Source organism: Sus scrofa, chromosome 6, assembly GCF_000003025.6.
Source record: "Sus scrofa isolate TJ Tabasco breed Duroc chromosome 6, Sscrofa11.1, whole genome shotgun sequence".
NCBI classification, from domain to species: domain Eukaryota; kingdom Metazoa; phylum Chordata; class Mammalia; order Artiodactyla; family Suidae; genus Sus; species Sus scrofa.
In genome coordinates this window covers 64,925,949-64,948,363 of record NC_010448.4, presented here as the reverse complement: position 1 = coordinate 64,948,363, position 22,415 = coordinate 64,925,949, and the positions used below count along the sequence as shown (strand labels likewise).

Below are 22,415 nucleotides of genomic sequence, written 5' to 3'. Positions count from 1 at the left end.
CCATCACGGACCCGTGCCCGCTGGAGAGGGGCCTGCCCCACCCCCGAGCACGGTTTCCCTGGGCCCTGAACAGAGAATCGTCTGCTTCCCAAGGGGACTGGTCGCCCTTGCCTGGAAGTCTGGCAGCAACGGGAGAACCTCCCTGGACTGGAGTCCCCAGTCCACCCACATATGGTCATCGTTTAAATGCCATGTCCCCGACAACGAGATAAAAGACATGCTTGAGTCTAACACATGACAATTAGGGACAGGGGACCACGGCCCTGCCAACAGGCGTGCATGGAGTTAATTATGTTTGCCTGCTGCTTCTCGGCCGTGGAGCCACCGCAGGGACCCCATGAGACTCCAAGAGGCGGGCTGGCTGCACGCGGTCGCAGCCGGGACAAAGGCACACGCACACGGCTGGTTTTCTGGGACCGTCCGCATTCCACATCTGAGGCCACTGTCTGCTGCTGTAAACAGCCCTTCTTGGGAGGCTCGTGATGTGAACGGGGCTCCTGTCCAGGCTCCTGGCTGCCGCTGCTTCCTTCAGTCACACTGAGGACGAGGTTTCTTTTTTTTCTTTCCTCCGGGGGACAAAACATTAAGATTGCCAGCAATTTGCTAAAGATCCTTTAAAGGAAGACCCGAAGAGATGGAGCTGTGAAAACGGGTGAGGATAAACCATGATGACAGGTGGAGTGGAGAGTGAAATTCGAACTCCAGAATAGCTGCGAGGAGAGATTTCTTGCAGATGGTGTGGACAGCCCCGCCAGGGAGGCGGGCTGGCTGTTGGCGCCTCCTCCAGGGCCTTGAGACACGTGGTAGGGGCGCCACTTTCGTGAACCTTAACACGTGGGGGAAAGGGGCGCTCGCTCTCCCCGGATGCTGGCTGCCCGCCGCTCCAGGGATGGGTTTGTGTCCCTGACCCCCTGAACCTAGAAAATGACTCTGAGTTTAAGAAAGAGACGCGTCTATAAAGACTCCAGGGGTCAAACGGAGGCTGCACCCGTCGCTGCAAGTATGAGTTGTCAGTGTGAGCTGCGGTGGCAGGAAGGTCCCCCTGACTGCTCAGGGGGTGCTGGCTCCTGTTCAGGTCTGCACGCCCCACTCCCCTCCGGGCACCAGGACGCCCACCCCCTGGAAGTGGGTCAGGTTAGAGTGAACGCATCTCCTCGTCGGGCGTGAATTGGCACACCTCGTGACACAGACATGGGAACGAGGGGCCATCAGACGCCATGTCCTATTGTTGGGTCCAGCTATTTTGGAACTACGCGTCCCAGCGCTGCGGTGCTTGTTCTGGGGGCGCCCAGCTGGTCTGCAGCCCCGGGGGCCTCATCGCCCTTGTTGTCACACTTTTAAAGGTGTTCGTGGCCTTTTGGCAAAGGTGGGGGGCGGTGAGAAAGGGTCACTCCTGGCCTCCTCCCGGGGCGACACACCTGGGGGCCGGCAGTTGGCGACTGGGCTCTTCTGCCTTCGCCTCCGCCTGAGCCTGCGAGAGGCGGGACCAGAGTTTTACGATGACTTTTACCTTCGTTCAGAGACATGGGACAAAGTGCCTTCCACGGTGGAACAGGACCCACTGCCCGTGCTATGTTGTCTACACGGACCAGGCAAGGGGACCCCATCCCTGCCCTGGCCCTGGGGACAGACTTGTGCACGAGGCCGGGATGCAGGGACGTGGACCCTGCCCTCACATCTTCCTCTGAGTGAAGGAGCTCTGCGTCTGCAGTCCTGACCTTGTCCTGTAGCAGTGTCAGCAGTTTCCTTCTGGGAAGACACGGCCTCCGCCGGGCTCCTGAGCTCAGGGCTGCATGGGGAGCTCGCCCTGCGGCGGGCTGCCAGGACACAGTGGCTGTGGAGCAGCGTCTCTGGGCTCCATCCACCAGCTCCCAGAGGGACAGATGAGAACGTCCCCAGGTGCGGCCAACGTCCCCTGAAGGGCAGAATGGCCCGTGGTTGAGAACATGGGTCGGAGGTCACAGCCTTGCAGGCGGACGGCTTAGGCCACCCTCACCACCGGGCTTCTGGGAAGGTGAGAGTCAACCATCGAATGGATCCAGCGGAGATATTCCTGTGAAAGCCACCTGCACCGCTCCCAGTGGTGCTGGCTGGGACACCTGGCTTCCAGGATCCAGATGGGAGATGCCGGGCTGGGCAGGGCCACGGGCTCTGCTGGTGAGCCAGGTGGGGTCTGCCCAGGGGCCGGGTGGGTTTTCTCAGTCCTGCCAGGCCGAAGGCGTCCCGCTACCATGGCTGATGCCCAAGCCCCGGAGGGAAGCTTCTTCAGCTCAGCGTGGGCTGGCGTCTTAGTAGGAGATGGCCTCCCCCTGGTGGGTGCAGCCGCCAAGGATCCTTGGAAGAGAGTGTTTTATCCACTCGGAAAACACAGGCTCCAGACTCACAGCGAAGCTGCTTCCGGGGGGCAGGACCCCCCTTTCCTCCAAGTTGGCTTCTGGCTGCGCCTAACCTCAAGATCCCCTCATCCACAGCCCGGTGGGAGCATGGGGACAGCGGGGACACAGGAACACGGTCTGGCCACCAGGCACCCGGCCGTCCTCCGGACTCAGGCTGTTTACGCAGCACAAGCTGGTTTGCACCCAGCGCCCCAGCGAAGGACCATGGAGGACTTTGCTGGGCGGGGGTCTCCCGGGGCTCCCATCTGGTCTGCGTAGGCAGCTGAGCTGTGGGCTCACCTCTGGGTCGGGCGCCGGCCGGCGTGTTGGGGCCAAGGCTGCAGGGTGGAAAGCGGAGCCGCCACACCTGTGGGATGACCCAGCATCCCAGCCACCTGGCGAGGGCAGCGGCCTCCTTCCCTGGGCACCCCTGCCATTGGGGGGCTTTCTCAGCAGGGGCGGCCCAGCTTCCAGGAGAGTCTGGGCACAGGGAGAGTGGGCAGTGCCCCCAGAGCCCCTGGATCCTCCACCTCCAGCCACCCGTCTGCCCCTCTCCGTTTTCTTGCTCTTGGCGAGCTTGGCTGTGAAACCGGGGGCTGATCCAAGGCTTAACCAAGAGCACGAATGGCCCCTGGACGCAGCTGGTATTCAGACAGCTGGCTCCCCTGATGCCCCTTTTATTTCTAAATGCCCTGCGGACAGGCGAGGGGCAGCAAAAGCCCAGGACTCCTTCCTTGGGCCTCTCCTCCTTGCCATGGTCCCTGCAGGACAGCAAGGATTTCAAACATCGCCTCCCCCTCCCTCTGCCCCGAGGGGCCCCCTCCGGCTGATCAGACGGCAGCCGCACTTCATGAAACAGACGGCCCCTTGCGTCTGCCCAGAGCTGGTCCCGCTGGCAGGGGGCTCTTTCACCTTTAGCTTCTTGGCTGAGAGCTGACGGCGTGGCGGGGAGGGGCTGGGGGACTTGGACAACTCTGCCAACACCAGGCACGCCGGGCCTGCCCAGGGCCGGCGCAAGGACCCATCTGCACGTGGCACGCTGATGTGGGCAAAGAGATTGTTTGCTCAAGATTCGGGGAGTTTTGCTCATGTTGCCAGGGGCGTCGCGGGAAATGCAGCCCCGCCCTGTGTCCAGAAGAACGCGGAAGGTCTTGGGCCTTGAAAACCGCACTTGACTCAAGGCGTAGGTGGCAGCTGTCACCTCGTCACTGACTGTTCTTGTCGGAGGTGCCCGGAGGAGCTCTGCTCAGTGTCTGCACCCACGTTCCTCTCGGCTCGCACGGCTGGGGGCCGGAGGAGGAGAGACTCTGGGAAGGGCAGGAGCCTGGTTTCCAGAGACACCTCCCGGCCTGGAGCTCAGGAGGCCGGCTGAGGCACCCTGGCCAGCTTGGGCACATGGGCGCAGTGCCTTAGCCTCCCCCGCCCGTGTCCTCTTCTGCGTGATCTGAGAGGTGCCGAGGGCCCCCACTTGGCGGCAGCTCGTAAGGGGTCCAGAGTGAGGTCAGCACAGCATGCCCAGCACGTCCACTGTGTCCACCGTGGTGCAAACACATCCTCTGCAATCAGGGTCCCCCAGCCGCCTCCCTTCAAGCAAGAGCTGCTGCCAGAAAAACCTCTGAAACCTCTTTCCTGCGGGCGAGAGCTGGCTGTGCCGTCCTCTCCCGGGCCCACCCGCTGCCCTGCGGGTGGGGAAGGGGCTGCTCTGGGCAGGGTTCCAGCCTCCAGACCTGGGCGCACACACGGCCTCAGGCACACCCGGAGAGGCTCGGCTGGACAGCAAGGTTCAGCCCTCGTGTGCTGGACGAAGAAAGAGGCGAGCGGCTCCTGCCCAGCTGCAGGGATGGAGTGAAGGTGCGGGCGGGCCAGGCTGTTAACCCCCCAGGGACAGAACTGACCGAGTTGAAAAGGGGGTTCAGAGGAAAGCTCATGTGCAGTGTGTCCCTGCAGTTGGCCCTGTCCCTTTGCCCAAACCCTTACTGGCCTCCCACCCACACGCCCCCCACCCCCAGCTTCAGCCCCTCCCCAGCCCTGGCACCCCAGGCCCCAGGGCGCTGAGCCTCTCACACCTACAGGTCTGGGAGTTCTGAAGCCCTCGCTCCAGTCCCCCGAGCTGGCCCTAAGCTGGTCCCACTGCAAGGTGGCCTTCGCTCCTGGTGACACTCCCGGGAGAGCCGCCTCCCCTCCAGCCTGCCTGTCCCGGGCTGGACCTCCGAGGCCCTCCTGCCCGGCTCCTCTGGTCACACTCGGCCACACTTCCCCAGACTCCAGATGCCCCCTCTGGCCAGTCGGGACCTTCGTCCCACCTCGGCGACCCACCTGCCCTTGGCGACCCACCTGCTCTCTGCACTCAAGGCCTGCGCCATCAAGAGGTCCTGGTGCTGCCCGGCACACCCGGGGTCAGACCACGACCTCCTGCCTTCATCCTGAACGGTACTTGCTGGAGGAGGCCCAGGGCTTCAGGGGTCCTGGTCCCAGCAGGTGCTGGGACAGAACATTCCTTTGTCCCTGGAATCTCTCCAATGTCCTGGAATTCAGACACCTGACCACCCGACCCTGCGTCCGTGCTCAGACATTGACGGGATTCTCGGGGGACAGGCCCCTCGACCAGGAATCGGTTTCATGAGTGTGGACATTACAAGAGGGCCACCGAGAGCCTGGGATTCACCAGGATCCCATCTCTTGGGACCTGGTGGCTGGGCCTCATCTGCGTGGGGCCCCCGGGCCCCCTTTGGCCTCCAGAAACTCCCCTGGCTTGCAGGGGTGCCCTTGGCCGCTCCAGGCAGTGCTGCTGACTCAGCCAGGGGACAGGACAACTCCGGGCAGCACAGAAGGAAGCCTGGCTTCCGTGGCCACCAGCTCCGCTGTTCCCTGCAAGCCTGGCCGTCCCCCAAATCCCAGCAGCCGACGCTTTGGGCATCCACTTCCAAAAAGCCAGCTGACGTCCCCCAGACGCCCCAGGCTCCGTGGAGCGGCCACTAGCCCTGGACCAATGAAGCAAAGCTGAGGACAAACCGGCCTGGGAGCGTACCAGTGGGCCAGTTGGCCCAAACAGAGTCATCTAAACATTGCTTCTTGTGGACACGACATCTGGGAAGAACTTTTTGCCAGAGAACGAGCGGATTTGAGTTTGATGCTCCCGCCTAAGGGTTTTCCTATTTTTATAAGTACTGTTTCTTGAGTATTTCATAAAATCCTTATCGCTTTGGTTCAAAAAAATAAAAGCTCCTGGGGGGCCACATGGATGACGCGACAGCAGAGGGTGAGATGCTTTGCCGACTAGAACACCCCACCACGTCCACACGGGGCCGGGCCACCCGCCGATGGGGACCTCACCTGGGCTCGAGCAACACCTGCATGAAGCATCAGTGCCTGACCATGGGGGACACCCCCGAAGGCATTTGGGGGAGACCCCAGGACAAATGCAGAGGGCCGCCGACGCTCTCACAGGTACCTGGGGGCCACCTGCAAGGTGTGACAGAGGTGCCCTGGGCCTCCCCTCCCCCTTCGGGGACCCTGGACGCGGCTGTGCAGGTGAGCAGAGCCCCTGCCCTGAGCAGATGGCAGGAGATGGCCGCCCTCGTAAACTTTTACACCTCACTCAGCAGCATTTCACACCCGGTTAACTTTTACGACAAGCTCGACAAGCTCGGGAGGGAGAGTGAGGGGGGCGGGGGGTGGGGCCTGGCTGGGGGCCCGGGTGCCCGCTCGGCCGCCCCCTCCTGGCTCAGGCTGCACCTTGGACGCTGCCTGCCAACAGCACTCAGCTCAGTTCTCAGGGATGAGCCCGCATCTGCCCGCACCCAGGCCCCCAGGCCCCGCTGCTGCGAAGGCGGCCGCCGCCACCGCCCCCCCCCCTCACTTCTACATGCGAAGTGCAACTTTGATGCGTCCCGACTGGGGCCCGACCCCCGCCCCGAGCTGCCTATTGTTCCGTACACTGGGCAGAGGCCCTGGTGGGGGCCCTGAGAGTTGGGGGCGAGGTGGGGGCGGGGGCTGCCTAATGTCTGTTTTCAATATGCAGCCAATCCCGGCCTCTTTTTTTCTGTTGAGTATAATTTTATACGGGGTGGATGTATTTAGGGCCTGAATGGCTTGACAGTCATGATTAATACCGGGCATTAGGAGATTCCAGAGCAAGTGTTCAGAAGCAAGCTGCGCGGCCGCGCTCTCATCAGATGGCCGAGCCCGCAGGCTATTAAAAGCAGCGGGAGACCTCAAGGCTTAATCACAGAGGCTGGGCCCGCGGAGGGAGAAGAAAGGGAGAGGAAAAGGGAACAAATGAAACGGTGGAGGGAGAGGCGGAAACGCTACCGGAATCTGCTCCCCCCCACGCGCAGCCCGCGCCGGGCGGGGGCCGGCGGCGCAGGGGAAGGAGCCGGCGCGAGCATCCAGGGGGAGAAAAGCAATTAAAAGCGGCAGCCCCGCTGGAGACCACGGCCCTGCACGGCCCTGCGATGGGACGTGTGCACGGGCTGGCAGCGCTGGGCAGGAGGGAGGCGGAAATAAACCCTGCCGGGGAAAGGGAGCGACCACCCTGAGCCCCTGGGCGGGGCGGGGGGGGGGCTCTGAGGAGGGAGGCCCCCATTCGCTGGTGCCCCCCAGAGGATGGCCACACGCACAGCCCCTCCCAAAAATGTCCCCTTTGGACGCAAAGTGTGTGGTCATCCTGCTCTTTGAAGGGGCCCCTGGGGTCTGGGAAGGGGGATCTGGGCAAGGCTGATGTTGGCACAGCTGGGCCACCCTCGGGCCTGGATGGATATTGGGCCACAGCACCCTGGGGCCCCCCTGCTCACGCAGAGTGTGAGGCCAAGTTCTCCCATGGGCCAGAACCCTTCAAAGTGGGCCGGAGAGAGGCGGGGAGCAGCAGTGAGGGAGACAGAGACAGAGAGGCAGAGACAGAGGGGGAGAGAGACAGAGACGGAGGGGGAGAGACAGGGTAAGAGCGAGTGGCTGAGCACAGCTCTACCTGCACAGCAGGCAGGGTTCTGGGCACAAGGGCCCTTGGTGCTGGATGAGGAGAGTGAGGTCCCTCCTCAGCCCCTGGGGACCCCGCCCTGGGTAGCCGGGTCCTACCAAGGGCTATGTTCTGGTTTGGAGGCAGCTGCGAGGCCTCAGGAGGAAGAACCAACCCTGGCTGAAAAGCCGAAGTTCACGGGGGCGGGAGGCTCGTTTTGTCTGAAGATGAAGCTGGCAGGACGGTTCTCAGAGCCCCTGTGTTTGGGGAGGAGGCGAGAGGAGGTTTGGAGGCACTGGAGCTCCACCTGCAGGGACCTGCCTGCCCCACACTTGACACACAGGTTGATGGGCACAGACCCTCCAGGGCCGAAGTGGGGAAGGATGAATAAAAGACAAAAACAGTCTTCTGAATTTTTGCGTAAAACCATGTTTCACTGGGCTTATCTGAAGTCAGAGGTCAAGGTGCACCTCGGGACTGTACTAGCCAGAGACGAGGGACAGCCGGCGTCCTGGACCTCTCCCAACCCTCCATAGCTTCCGGATGGGACGCGGCGGTGCCCTCCGGGGTGAAGACCCCCTTGGCGGAGTCTGGCCGCCTGATGCCAGGCGTTGCTTCCCCTCAAGCACCCGCTGAGGTTCTGTAGGGCTCCTGGACCCCCGGGCACCGTGTTCTCCCTGAGCCCAGCCCGGACAAGTGTGCTCTCTGGGTCCAGGTCTGGAGCTGGGTCTGCAGAGCACCTGCCCTGGGCAGCGTTGTCTCCAGGTGGCAGGCCAGGAGGGCCACTGTGTGCCAAGCCCTTTTTGGGTTCCCTCTGCCTGCCCATCTTCTGGAGGCTGAGGATGTGGCTGGGATGCAAGCAGCTGCTGGTCAGAGCTGGGGTGGACCCTGGCGGGGGGGACAGGCTACCCCCACAGTGCTCAGACACCCCCCGGCCAGTGGACTTGCCCTACACAACACCACATGTGTCGGGCAAACTGGCACCCCTCCCAGGACACAAGGCCCATTGGTCTGTCTCTGGAAGGCAGCTCATGCCAGCTCCAGGGTCCTGGAGGCCAGCCTGCACCCCCACCCCCGCGGCGGCACAGACAGTTCCCGCTCCCTGCTGGCTATTTTGGGAAACGGTTTTCTGATTTGTTTTTCTCCCAGGCTTCGGAATAACCAGAACTGAAGTGGAGCCCTGATGCCTCCTTCAGAGCAGGCCCTGCAAGGACTGGGGCTGCGGGCCTGGAAGGGCCAGGACTGGCCAAGAGCCACCTGTCGGGCACAAAATGCCTTTGAGGCCCAGAAGGAGGAAAGGTTGGCGCTGCCTCGGGAAGAGGCCTCCCAGACGCAGAGTGCTTGTCTGGTGCCGGAGCGGCCGGTCTGAGCAGCCTGACTCTGCTTTCACATTGTTGAGGCCCCTGGACCCCAGGCCAGCCATGTGGGCCCTGCCATGGGGGCTCCTGGGGGGGGGTCACCTCAAAGCCCTGGATGCAACCCAGCTGTGCCTGAGGTCCAGCAGGGAGGGCTGCTCCCTGGCCCCTCTGCCCATTCCTGCCCCCACCAGGAGCCCACCCCAGGCCCCTGGCACCTTACTGTCGCACAGACACACACCTTGCCTGGCTGGAGCTTCACACGCAAAGGCTCACAGAGCCTGGTCCCTGGCCGCAGTCTCCGGCCACACAGGGGGACCGAGACCGGAGACGGGGTGGACACTCAGAGGTCAGTGGTCAAGGTGCTCCTTGGAACTGTACCAGCCCAGACTGCACCAGCTCCACAGTGGCAGAGCCTGGCACCTGTGTCCTCCCCTGGAGTGGGTGCAGGCCCCAATTTCTGCCCCTTACCCCTGCCCAGGGCTCAGGGCCAGGCAGAGAGCAGGTGCTGGCCGTGCCGAGCCGAGCTAAACATTCACAGCAGAGGGCGCCTGAGCAGCCCCAGACCCAGCCTGCTGGGGATTCTGGCTTTAGGTCCCTTGCTCCCCACGCCCAGCACAGCGCCTGGCAGGTCTCAGGCCCCCCGCGCGTTCTGAGCAGCAGAGACCCAACCCCTCCCAGGACAGACCTCCAGATGCACAGAAGACCCCCAGAGACGGAGCCACCCTTGACCTGGGAGTCAGGAGAAGGCCCTGCCCGAGCCTCCCCCCGCCCCAGCACCCCTCCCTCACGGCACACCCAGGGCCGTCCTGGGTCGGGGTGCCCGCTGGGCTCAGGATGACTGGCTGAAATGAGCTGGCCCGCTTCCCGCGGCCGCCAATTGCTGGGGCCTGACCTCCGGGTTATCAGGGGCCGCGGCCTGGGCGATGACCTCATTAAATGTGGTGGCCATGTCAGCACCTTTCTGAAGCCGCTTTTGTCACTCACAGCGTGCCGGGGCGGCCCCGTCGGCACCTCCTCCCCGACACGGCTCTATCTTATCTCCCGCGGGCGAGGGACCCTTGCTGGGAGCCAGCGAGCAGGTCTGGGAATGCCGCGTCCAGACAGCCCGGCCATCGGGCCCTGACACGGGCGGGGGGCAGGGCAGGGCCAGGGGACGGTGGGCTCGAGCCGACAGACTGGGGCAGAAACGTGTTGAGGTCCAGCTCCCGAAATGCAGTCAGCGTTCCGGCGATGACGCGTGCGAGGCCCCCCAGGCTTCTCCTCTACCATTTTGCACGCGGCGCCCAGCCCCATGGACGGGACACTGTCCCCATGCAGAACCCAGTGGCTGGTGGCAGGGGCCCTGCATGGGGCTCGGGGGCACCTGACACGCAGGTCACCTCTCAGGAGGGGGTCCTTGAGTTCCAGGACAGGAGTAACCCCTCGGGAGGGTTAGCGGACGGTCCCCCCCACCCCCCGCCGCACACACTAGGACTGCCTTGGTGGGGGCGGCCGTGCCCACTGCCCTTATGAAGAGACTCTTTGTCCCCGCCCTTGGCCCGAGAGCAGAGGCATGGGGCTGAAGACTGCCCCTCCTGCTGGCCCCGCTCTGCTTCCTTCTGCCCTGGCCTCCACTTGAATGCTAAAAAGGGGCCCGAACAGGCAGCCAGCGTTTGCCCCCAGAAGCGCAGGCCTGGGCCCTGTCTCTAGGGCGGTGGGGGCCAGGCGGCTGGGAGAGCCTGAGCAAGTTGCTGGGCTCCCCACACAGCCCAAACCAGCTCAGAAACACCTGGGGATCCCTCCACTGCTACCCTCTGGGCTGACCCAAGTTGGTGGGGGAGGGCCCTCCATCCCCCAGAGGCCTGAGCAGCCTGACCTGCAGTTTGCTTCTGGTCTTGGTGGGATGGGCCCCTGAGATATGCAGCCCGGGGCCCAGATCCTTCGGGGAAGCCAGGGCCTGGCACAGAGGACCCTGCGGCCCCGGGAGATGGCCGAGAGGCTGCTGTGCAGGACGGGGCGCTGCCCTCTCTCCGCATGGCCGTCGGGGCCAGGGCTTGCCCATGGAGAGTGCTGGGGCCTTCGGGGTGGGGCCGGAGCAGGCTGCATGCACTCTCACCGGCACCCTGAGCTCGGGTCCACTCCTCAGCCCAGACCTGCCTGTCCGCCGTGGGCACCAGCAGCTCACAAAACGGCCAGTGAACCCCCTGCCACACCGTGACTTGGGCTCAGCTGCCCACGCCTCTGCCTGAAGCCCTGCCCAGCACGGGGTGGCTCAGCCCTCCTGCTGTCCTGCCCCGGCTGGCCCCCGCCACCTCCTGTGTCGCCCCACAGACACTATGTGCACACCCACTGTGTGCAGAGCTTGGCCCTGGGTATGCAAGAGGATGGACTTCCCAGAAGTTGGGGGGCAGCCCTTCTCCATGGGACCTCAGTCGCTCCTTCCCTGGCCTGGTTCCCCCTGGAACAGGAGCTGAGGTCCCTTTCAGCCTCTGGGTTCCTGGCTGCCTGGTGTGTGTAGAACCCCACGCGAGATTCACCCTGCAAGCGCCAGCGCCCAGGGAGCCACCACAGCACCTTTGGCTTTCCTGGGGCCACGGTCTTGGGCTCCCTCCACACTCCCGGGATGAGACTCAGAGCTGGGTCTTCTGAGGTCCCCAGAGAGGTCACAGTGAAGCTGTGAGATGTTTCCCGTGCCTCCCACCCCAGGCCCTGGCTGAGGGCTTCCAAGGATCCAGTTGCAGCACAAACCCCGAGAGAGACGTCACAGGCCATATCAGATGAGAACACGGTGGCTCAGGGAGAGGGGCAGAGCCACGCAGAGGTGACAGGCGGGACCTGCTCCAGCGCCAATTTAATTGACGGATCAAACGTTCGGCCTGTCCGGCCTCTTCCACAGGTGTGCCAGGCGCTGGCCGGACACCAGGGCTGGCAGAGTCCAAGGGAGGCCCTCCCTCCTGGAGCCACCAGCCCACACCTCAAAGCATGCGAGGGTGCGGCTGTCGCGAGAAGAGGCAGCCATGCACGTGTCCAGAAGGACAGTGGACACGTTTTGAATGTGCCTGGGGGCCCAGGGAGCAGACCCGGACGGAGGCGAATCTCAGGGAGGGGTGGATCTTGCTTGGCCCCTGGGATCCCAGGGTGGGTGGAGGAGAGAGAAGAGAGACCCCAGGCCAGTGTGGGAGTGGGAGGGGGGACACCAGGCCCTGAAGAGGCAAGACGGGGTCCAGCTGGGGGCAAGCGGGGTTGCTGGGGGCAAGCGGGGTTGCTGGCAGTTCTTCCAGGACTTCTGACTGTGGCTCAGACAGACGCCACCTCCAGGTAGGCAAGCCCCACGTCCCGCATAAGACCCCCGACGCCTCAGCCCCCTTGGTCGCAGCAGCCGGATCAGCGGCCCGGGCTCGTCGCTGGAGAAACTAAAGCCTGTCACCCGCTCCACGCAGAACTCAAAGCACAGACACCTCTGCTGACGAGCTGGGGAGGGCACTGCCACTCACCACCACGGGGCAGAGCCAGCGGGAGAAACAAAAAAGGAAGCCTGATAAACAGTTTCCATATCCAACATTTTCCACATTCAATTATTTTTAAATTAAATAATCTCTCCGTAGGAGAAAAAGGAAAGTTCCCGCTCAGCCCGGCCCCGCCTGGTCTCACAAAGCGCACATTGTGGGGCCCTGGTGGAGAATGAGTCTCCTTGGAGCCCGCCCCTCAATGCCCCTTTTATACTCCCGCTCACAGGCAGCCCCTCGTGCTGGCCCTGCATGGGGGAGACCCTGGCCCCCAGCCACATGGCCTCTGAGGGGCTCTTGTCAGCTCCCGGGAGCCTGGGGTGGGGGACCAAGCAGCTCCGGGTGGAGCAAAAAGGCCGCCAAGGAAAACCAAGCTCCTGGAGGCAGCACGGAGGACCGGAGGGTGGCAAAATGGGGGTCCCGCTGCGCCCGTGTGACCCATTCAGAATCAACAGCTGGAAGGGTACAGGGTTTGCCATCAGCTTGTTGGCATTCATGACCCGAGTCCTCTGGCTACCGGCTGGGGGTCCTCGGGGAGGATCTTCACCGGCTTGAACCTCAGCATTGCCAGCTATAAAATGGGAGCCACGTTCCCTGGGTTGCGCTGAGGATGACGGGACAAGGCCACTGGGATGTGCTTGCGGGGACCCGGGGGGCTCCGGTTCCAGGGAGGCCAGAGCAGCCTGTGCCCGACTCACCTCCTGCAGGTATCAATTATACTTTGTGAACAAAATGTTTTCTAAAAAGGTCTGAAGGGCTTAGAGATGGAGCAAAAGCCTCGACAGGAGGGACTGCACTGGTGAACCCCACAGTTACCTGGCTTTTCCCATGAGGCCCCACCCCATCCACTTGGCATGACGCAGCTAGAACTCCTGCAGAAAGCCACAGTCTATGGCACAGAGGCAGCAGGGGCTGGAGGCTGACGGGGCAGCTGGATGTTGAAGGAGGAAATCCTGGAGAGACGACGCCACACAGGTGACCCCCAGTGTACCTCCAGCCCCCCAGATCTTGGCCTCACTCCTGCATTGCCCACGCATGGGGGAGACTGCAGAAGACCAGGGAAGGGCAACAGCTTGAAGGCTGAGACGGCTGAGCAAAGACTTCGGCTGCTGCCCACCATCATAGCGGGGAGAGAATCTGGAATTTGAGTCTCGTCAACTTGGATGGGCCTGGTGAACATTGTTAATGTTCCATCAGAAGCCTGAGGGCTGTGCGCTAAGAGTAAAGCTTCCCTCCTGCAACTGCACGCAAAACTGAAATAGTCACACCCTCACCAGGTGTTAGCCAAGCTTCTATAAGGTGAGCTCAAGGTAAGCAGCCGGTGACCGATCGTTCTGCTAGAACAAAACCCAACATGCTTTGGAGGAAGATCACAGAATCTAGCGTTTTTACCATGTGTCATCTACAATGGCCAATGCCATTAAAATTTTAAAAGTTCTAAATGAATACAGAACCAGGAAAGTATGACCCCTAATCAAGGAAAAAATTAGTCAAAGACAAACCATCTCTGATAAGGCCCAGATGGTGGAATTAGCAGACCCAAACTTTAAAGTTGCAACTGCAAATGTGTTCAAAGACGTAAAAGAAAATATGACCAGAAAGAATGAGTAGATAGGAAACACCAACAGAGACATGGGAAAGGTAGTAAAGAACCAGATGGAAATCCTAGAACTGAAAAGTACAATGCATGAAATGAACAGGTCTCTGGACAGGCTGTTGAAAGCAAGCTGGAGATGGCAGAAGAAAAGGTAAGTGAACTTGAAGACAGATGTATAAAAAATTATTCGGTCTAACCAAAAGAAAACATATTGATACAAAGTCAACAGAGCCAAAGTGACCTGTCCCTTGTGGGACGGTATTTGGTTGTAGGTATGACTGGGGTCCCAGAAGGAGAGAGAGGATAGGAGATGGGACAGAAAGAAAAAAAAAAAAAGGCAAAAATAGCCTGTAAAAGCACTAAACACACAACATTTTAAAACATCCACTTATTAAAAAACTCAGTGACGGAAATAAAAGGGTAACCCCCATACTGGGAGAAAATATTTGCAATACATATAAATAAGTAGGACCTGTCTCCAGAGTATATAAAGATCTCCTAAAATCAATCAATAAAGGACGAATAATCCAATACATAAGCAGACAAAAGACTTGAACAAGCATCTCACAAAAGCAGGGTCACCCAAGACTAATAGGCGTGTGACATGAAAATACGCTCAGCTTCATTAGTCACCAGGGAAAGGCCTACTGAGACCACAATGACACGCTGCTAAAATGGTTAAACCCGAGAAGACTGGCAGCACTAGAGGCCAGCGAGGCCTGGAGCCACGGGAACACTCGACCATTGCTGGTGGGAATGCAAGTAGCTCCTCACTTTGGAAAACAGCTGGGCAACATCTCACACACTTGGCCAATTTATCCTAAGGACCCAACAATTTTACTTCTAGGAAACTCACCCAAGAGAAATGAAAACAAAACACAGGTCGGCAAAATGGTTTGTATGTGAATGTTCACAGCAGCTATACTCATAATCGCCCAAATCTGGAGACAACCCACAACGTCCACCTGCAGGACGGTGGATAAACAGCCCGTGATCTCCCCACATCATGGGGTACCTCTCTCTGAGCGCAAGGAACGAACTTCTGACAGACCCAACCGCATGGATGCAATTCCAACATCGTTATATGGAGCAGAAGAAGCTGCACAGGGGGGCAGCCTGCGGGAGCCTCCGTGTATGAAGTTCAAAGGCAGGTAAACTGTCTAAGGTGAGAGGAGAGAGGACGATGGTTGTCCACCTGCCCTTGGGGAGTGCCAGCTGGGAGGGGTCAGAGGGGTGGACGTGCCCTCTGCCTCGGCCCTTGTTGCGGTCATGGCAAAGACACCCGGACAGACCCCGTGATCACATATCCCATATGAGGGGCCCTGCCTGGCTGCCCGGGTCTGAGTCAGCCCCGCCATGGACTGCGTGCAAGACCATGCGAGTCTTAGACCCCCTCATGGGCTCAGGTCCCCGATCGCACAATAGGGATGGAGTCCACCGTGCGGACTGTGGGGTCCGCTGAATGAGACGCGCGGGGAAATGGCGAGAACAGGGTTGGCATGGCCTGTTAGTGCTGCTGCTGCTGCAGAATTTTCAGCTGGTTCCTCAGCTGTGGACATGGCCCAGCAGGCCGCCTGCAGGAGGGAGGCGTTCTCTGGGGAAGCCCTGGGACTCCGGAGGGTGGTGTGCATGGAGGATTCCAGGGCTTCTCTGGGGCTCGGAGCGGGGAGTGTCAGGGAGTGGGGGGCCGCGCTGGCCTGGAGCCGTCCTCCAAGCCCCTGGGGGTGTTGTAGCCCTCAAACAACCCTCAGGCCTCTGGCCAGAAGTGGGGCTCACTCTGGTTCTGAATTGCAGATTTCCCCCTCTTTTAGTGAGAAGGCGCAGGTGTGTTCTGACATCCTGGCTCCCCCAAATCTGTCTGCTTCTCTGGGGGGCTGAACTGGCTGGGCACCCCCCCCACCAACTCCCGCCGGAGGCAGCCTCCTTCAGTAAACTGGAAGATCCCTGAGGAAACAGCTGTGTCCCCGGCTCCTCCTGGGTCTTCAGCCCTTGGTGGGCTTGCAGAGGATGGCAGAGTTCCCGTCGCTGCTTCTGTGGCCGCCACACGCCCGCTGGGGGGCAGCTCCATTGGGGGTCGGCCACTGCCCAAACCTTCGCACCCGAGAACTCGTTCAAACCTCTCGATGTCCTCATGGCACCTGGATGCCTGTCCTGTTCCTCAAAGGGAGGCAAGGCTCAGGAGGGGCCGCTTGGCTCACAAGAGCGTGGGGTTCGACCAGGGCCACTCCCGAGCCTGGGTCCCTGTCCGACGTGAGGGGGGTCCGGCCAGGTCCTGCAGTGGACGCTGGCTTCCTCCGGGGCAGGCCGGGCGGCTCCATCCCGTGGCCGCACATCCCCAGTCCGGGGCTCTGCTCCTCTGCCCCGTCCGAGGGCAAGGGGCGCCGTCCTTCCCCACTGTGTCCCTCGGTCCCCCCCCCCCAATCCCATCGGTCCCTTCAGCTGTTAATTCCATAAAGAGGCCATTGTCCATTGCGATGGTCTTTACAGAAGCACGTCCCCGGCGAGTGGAAACATTTAGTTAATAATTTAACACTGTGCTGTCTGCTGAATTTTCAGGCCCCCAAATAAGATCGATGGAACTAACAATTGGCTTATTGAGTTTGCCGGCTGTTTCCTGAAGACACAGGCGAGCTTCGAGCGATGGCCGAGGAGCGGGGGGGCGCGTGCGGGGGAAAAATGTAGATGGTATTGATGCGAGTTGTCAAAAATAATTGTTTTATTTTCCCTGGGAATGTCGCAGATACCCCCGGACGCGCTGATCCGTGACGCTGGCTCTGGAGAAGCAGGAGGTCGGTATTGGTCGGCATTTTGCTGCCCCCTCCAGAGATGGTGACCAGGTAAACGCTCTGCTCTTTCTGACACCGTCTCTCCCTGAACAGTCCCAGGAGGAAGGCGAGGGGAGACGAGGCGGCGGCCCACAGCCCCTTCTCCTGGATGCTGAGGGCCCGCGGACATTGCGGGGCTTGCCCCGAGAGGCAGGTACCAAGTCTGTTGGGGGGCTTGGAGGAGGCTCTGGGACAGAGGAAGCCAGAGCAACCTTGAGGGAGCGTCCGCAACCTGGGCTCAGGGTGCGCTGCGAGAGCACGGCTGGCACCGCCCCGCCTGGGCCCCAAGGGAAGCCCGGATCTGGAGCCCCTAGACCCCTTCGATCGGGACAAAGAGGGGACCACGCTCCATCCCCAAGGACACTGGATGGAGGGTTCCAGAGGCGGGGCTGCAAACGCCTCTCCCTAGAGCACGACTGTCTGCCCTCCAGACTGACCGGCAGGGGCACGCTTGGCAGTGTATGGTCCCTGGGCCGGAGCCTGCCCACCCAGCAGCTTTTCCAGCGTCGGCCTGCTGCCCAGACGAGCAAACATCTTCCCATGGAACCAGTGGGAGACTCTCTGCTCCTGGAACTCAGCCCCCCGGCCGGGGGTGGTTCTGTGCGTGGACGGCCCTCTGCTGATTCGGCAGCTGGGGAAGCAGCTGGGGCAGGTGCAGGGGGTTAGCCCCTTCGGGCACATTTCTTCAGAGGGCTGGGGCAGAGGCATCAACGGGGCCTGGGCCTCCCCTCCGCTGGGGCCCTCGACGAGGCAGTCACCTCCACTGTCCCTGCGGGAGTCAGTGGTTCCTTGTGAGAGCAAGGTGGTCTCTCTGAAGCCCCCTCCTTACCACCACCTGTCTGGCCTCCTTGCCAGGGACAAAGCCTCATGGTCCTCTAAGTCCAGCCTGAGCAGCACCTCTTCCAGGGAGCCCTTGGGGATTTGCTTGTGGAGGCAGGGGCCCTCTCTTCCCTGCTGAGCACTTTGTAGGGCCCAGCTGACCAGCCGGGATGCTCGCCTATTGTCCATCTGTCCATCTGTTCACACATCCACGGCATCGGTGTGCCAAGGCCTGCTGGGTGTCACTGCAGGCAGGAGTCAGGGAGGCAGAAGTGTGGGGTGCTTCCTGTCCCCAGGGGGGCTCTTCCCTGGGGGACAGTGCCCTGTGAAGCCAGGAAACTGTCCTCCGGGAGGCAGAAGATCGGTGGACACTCCCGCATGCCTGGGAAGGCAGGGCCCGGAAGGGCAGAGCGGGGCGAGCAGTTCAGGAGCACCCCCCCGCCCCCGCCCCATTGACAGCCTCGAGGGTGCAAATCCCCCCAGAGACAGAAGGGCCCCAAGGCTGCTGGTCACCCTCAGAACCCGGCCTTCCTGCTCTCCCAGGCTTGGGGGCGCTCGGCACAGCCCCCCAGGAGGGGCAGAAGCAGCTGCCGTCGGGCAGGGCTCACTGCCACTGGTCCTGCGGGCACGGCACCCCTGTCGGGCCTCGCCAGCTCCCAGTGCGGTGCCAGGAGAGCAGGGCATGTGTCCTGCCCTGAGAGGACACGTCCGGGCCCCGTCCACGACCCGAGACCTCCTCTCCTGGTTGGATCTGGAGCCCAGGAGGGCACAGAGGCCCTGGCTTTCTGGGTTCCGGGTGCTTCCCCAGCCAGCCGAGTGGCCCCACCTGGTGCTGGAGCCAGAGCCCAACCAGGCAGAGTCAGGAACTGCTCAGAGACAGACAAACAGACAGACAGCCCTCCAGTCGCCCCACTGTGAAAGGAGCCTCTGGATGAAAGTCGGGGTGATGAGGGGTTCCTGGAGGCCCAGGGTAGCCCCTGTGTTTCAAGGGGACTTGCCCTCTTCTCCTTGTCACAGAGCCCCTCCCCATGGGGTCTCCCTTGGAAACACCATGTAAGGCTGCTCGCAGCCCCCACAAGGGGATTGGGTTTGTTCGTTTCTCTGGAAGGATGAGAAAAACTGAAGAAGTGACAGCTGGGGCCAGACCCTCCCAAAGACGCAGCTCTGGGTGTGAGTGTGTGTCTCCGCGCGTGCACACGTAAGATTACGTGTATGTGTCTGTGATCGTGGGGCTCTGTGACGTGCACACGTGTGTACATGTGCCTGGGCCTTGTGTGCATTTGTGCGTGTGGTGTATGCATGCGTGTACATGTGCCTGCATGGCTCTGTGTGTGCGAGTCACACGTGTATGTGTGTGCTCGCGTGTGAGCCTGTGTGCAAGTGTGTATGCATGTGTGTGTGTGGGCCTGTGTGTGTGTTTTGTCTCTTCCCCCCTCCTTCCTTCCCAAAGGACCAAAGCCCGGGGTGGGGTCAGGCCCTAGATCCTGGGTGCTGGGAGGGGCAGATACAAATCCGTGAGAAACTATCTCCTGGGTCAACTGGTGACCCCGGCAGAGCGGACAAACGGAAAAGTGTCCCGAATCACCCCCCCGAGCCGCGAGGGCTGTGTGTGTCCACAGGTTAACTGTGCCAGCCCGGCAGTGCCCAGGCCCTGGAGTGGGCAGGCTGCCCCCTCCCCCCCTGGCATTTCCACTGGGAGGGCCTCGAGCAAAGAGCCCCTGGGCGTGGAGTCGAGGAGGCTGCGGGCATCTGGGGAACCCAGCTTGGTTGGGGGCTTGCTCTGCCCCCCACGACAGCTCCAGAAATCAAGGTCCTAAGATTTCAAATGAGGACTGTTCTCCCGAAGAGGGGGTGCTGCAGGCTCAGGGAGGCCGCCCGGGTGCCGTCAGGGTGGAGGCGCAGGGGGCGCGGAGCAGCGGGGACACACATGTGCCTGTGCTCAGGCGGACCTGCCTCCCTTTCTCCCCAGTTAGACCTCACAGCGGGGTGTGCCCACGGGCACACACACATGGACGTGTGCACACACGTGAACATACACCCACATGTGCACCAGGCTCTCATGCACACATTCATGGAGGCATGCGCAGACACCTCCTAGGCACCCATGCCCTCACACACACGCACACATGTGCACATGCACCCGCCATGATCTGTGCGTGTCTGGAAGCCCACACGCAGGGGTTCAGCCTTGTGTCAGACCCTCTGTCCTCCTTGTCCTGCCACAACCCTCAAGCGCACGGTGGGCGAGGTGGGGCTGGTGCGTGGCTGGCTTCATACCCCTTGGGGATGTCTGTGGGTAGACAGGTCACGCCCCCTCTGTGTGCTGCCCCACAGGATCCGGGAGCCAGGAGTTCCACCAGGGAGACACAGGGAGAGGCAGGTTCTGGCGGCTAGGAGGAGGTTGGTGCTGGCCTGGGGCCCCAGGACCAGCACAAGCCTCTCCACGCCCAGCACGCAGCGGCTTGGCCCACACAGCCCCTGTGAGCCCCGCAGACCTGTCTGGGGCTGCAGGGGTGCCCAGGCGGAGTGGGCAAGTAGGACCGATGGCAGCCTGGCTGTGCTGACCCTCCCCACACGTGCCAAGCTGGCGCTTTTTCCACCAGGACGCGGCACAGAGCTCGCAACGGCGGCGCATTCTGCAGGAAGGAGCTGGTTTTCTTTGGAAAGTTTACTTGCAGATTTATGTCCAAGGGTGTGTTTTTTTTAAACCTCCGCCAGAGGTTAGATTTCAGATGTCCTACGACCCGCTCCGCTTCTTTGAAGTCCTGTTTATTTGTTTGGATTGGCCAGCCAGACGCTAGAGCACACAACCCGCTCGGTTTAGGGTCTTGGTAAGAGCACTTTCGGACACGCGCCGCCCAGGCTGTGACTGGGTGAAGACCGTGCCCTTGACAGATGGACCCTCCGAGGTTGTTTGTCGTTCCTCACTCTCAGTAACGTCCTTTCATTCACTTGCCAAAGCGGAAGCCCTGAGAAAGGGCTGCCTGCGAGGCCAGCTTCCCCGGTGGGACCTGCCTTTGCAACAAGGTGATTGGAACCCAGCCTCCTTGCTGGCCTCTGCACGGAGCGCTGGGGGCTTGGAGCGCTGGGGGCTTCGCGCCCTGCGGGCGGTAGCCTTGTCGCGGCCCACGGACCTCTCTGGGTGACCAGTGGGGGTGGCAGGCAGCCTAGTCCCACGGCTTATAAATAAAATGTGCACCTAGTCCGTGGGACTCGGCACCTGTGACCTGGACCGTTGTGGCTCCAGACGACGGAAGAGAGAAGCTTCCAGAAGCCGTTGGAGGAAGGCGCTGGGGGGGTGGGGCATGTTTCTCCTCCCTCATCTAGGGGCTCGGGTCTGGACCCTCCACCCACACTCTCCTGAAGCGCTGGGGTAGTAGGGAGTTCTCCAGAGTCCACAGCCCCGGGACCCTCCTTCCCCGTCCAGGCTGCGGCCGGTCCTGTGAGCCTTCCTCCTGCGGGGACCAGCCCCTGCGCTGCATCTGTGAGCACACGAGCCAGACCCCTACCCTGCCTGGGGCAGGGGGCTGATGCTCCTGCCTCACTGGCTCCAGCCCCCACCCAAGGGTGTCCGAGCATCCGGGAAGGACAGACATCTACCTCCTCGGGACCGCGCAGCCCTCCTGCCCGCCACCTCTGCCGCCAGCTTGCTGGGGCTCTGCCACTCTGCCCACAGATCCTCCCCGGCTTACGGTGGGGTTACGGCCTGAGAAGCCCACTGTAGGTGGAAATACCCCAAGTCAAAAATGCACGCAACACACCCACTGACCTACCGAACATCCCAGCTTAGCCAGCCCCCCTGACCATGTCAGACCCCTCGCTCCCGGTGGCCAAAATCCTCTCTCACATGGCCCGTTTCATCAACAAGGATGGAACATCTCACGCCATTGATTGGATGTTTGTCTTGACTGAGAAAACCAGCTGGGCTGGCTGGGAGCAGAACGGTGGTAAAAGTATCCGCTGCTGACCCTCATGACCGTGGGGCCGACTGGGAGCGTCCGAGCTGCCCAGCATCACGAGGGAGGACCTGCCGCCTAGAGCCACGCGGGAGACGACCACAGATCAAAACTGAATGCGCGTCGCCTCCGCACCACTGTCAAGTCAAACGACGGTGAGCCGAGCCACCCTGCAGGTTGGGGACCGGCTCTCGTAGGCAGATCACAGCCCCCGCCCATTCCACGCCTACCTCCACGCCCCAGAGGACTGAAAACAGGCATCCACAGCAGCTCTGCTCACAACAACCCACACGTCCAGCTCCTGAACGGGTCATCGAATGTGGTCCATCAGACAGCAGGGTGGTACCCTACCACACCGATCTCGAACATGCGGCACTGGGAGAGAGAAGCCCGTCACCGGGGCGGCACGGGGTGGGATTCCACGACAGGGAATGTCCAGGGTGGGGGACGCAGGCAGAGAGTAAACCAGTGGTCGCCAGGGACTGGGCAGGGACAGAGGAAGGGACTTGAGTGGGTGCCAGGTCTCCTTCTGGGGGAACATTCTGGAAGGAGAGGTGAAAGTTGCAGGACAGGGTTGGGGGACTAATGGCCACTAAGCTCCACACCCTAAAATGATGAAAACGGTGAAGTTATGTGTGACTTACAGCAATAAAACCCCCAATTCTTAATACTTAAGCTTGATTCAGGACAGGAGAAAAGGAAAAAACCTTAGTCCCAAACCACCAAACAGCCTCACGGAAGCTCCAGGACACCATCCCCTTAGCCCCCTCTCCCTGTCCTGTGGGCATGTCACGGCTGGGGTCTCGTCGCACAGGCCGGGTGGCCCTGTGGCCCCCAGAGCCTGTTTTCCTCCTGGGATGGGCAGGTGCCGTGAAGGCCCAGCACAGAGGCAGGATGCTCTGAGGCCCCAGGAGGAAGGATGGGGCTCCATGCCGGGCTCGGGGTGCCGGGGCCCTAGGAGTGAGGGCTGGCCTGGCAGCGTCCTGCAGCCTGAGCCCTCAGTGGGGCTCCCCCGAGCCCTGCAGCAGAGGCCCCGTGATTGCTTG

The 22,415-nt window shown here is 61.6% G+C and overlaps 1 protein-coding gene across 1 annotated transcript in view; it reads right to left on the bottom strand.

Moving 5' to 3' along the window:
- PRDM16 (PR/SET domain 16) overlaps positions 1-22,415 on the bottom strand; it is a 308,400-nt gene that overhangs the window by 64,217 nt on the left and 221,768 nt on the right.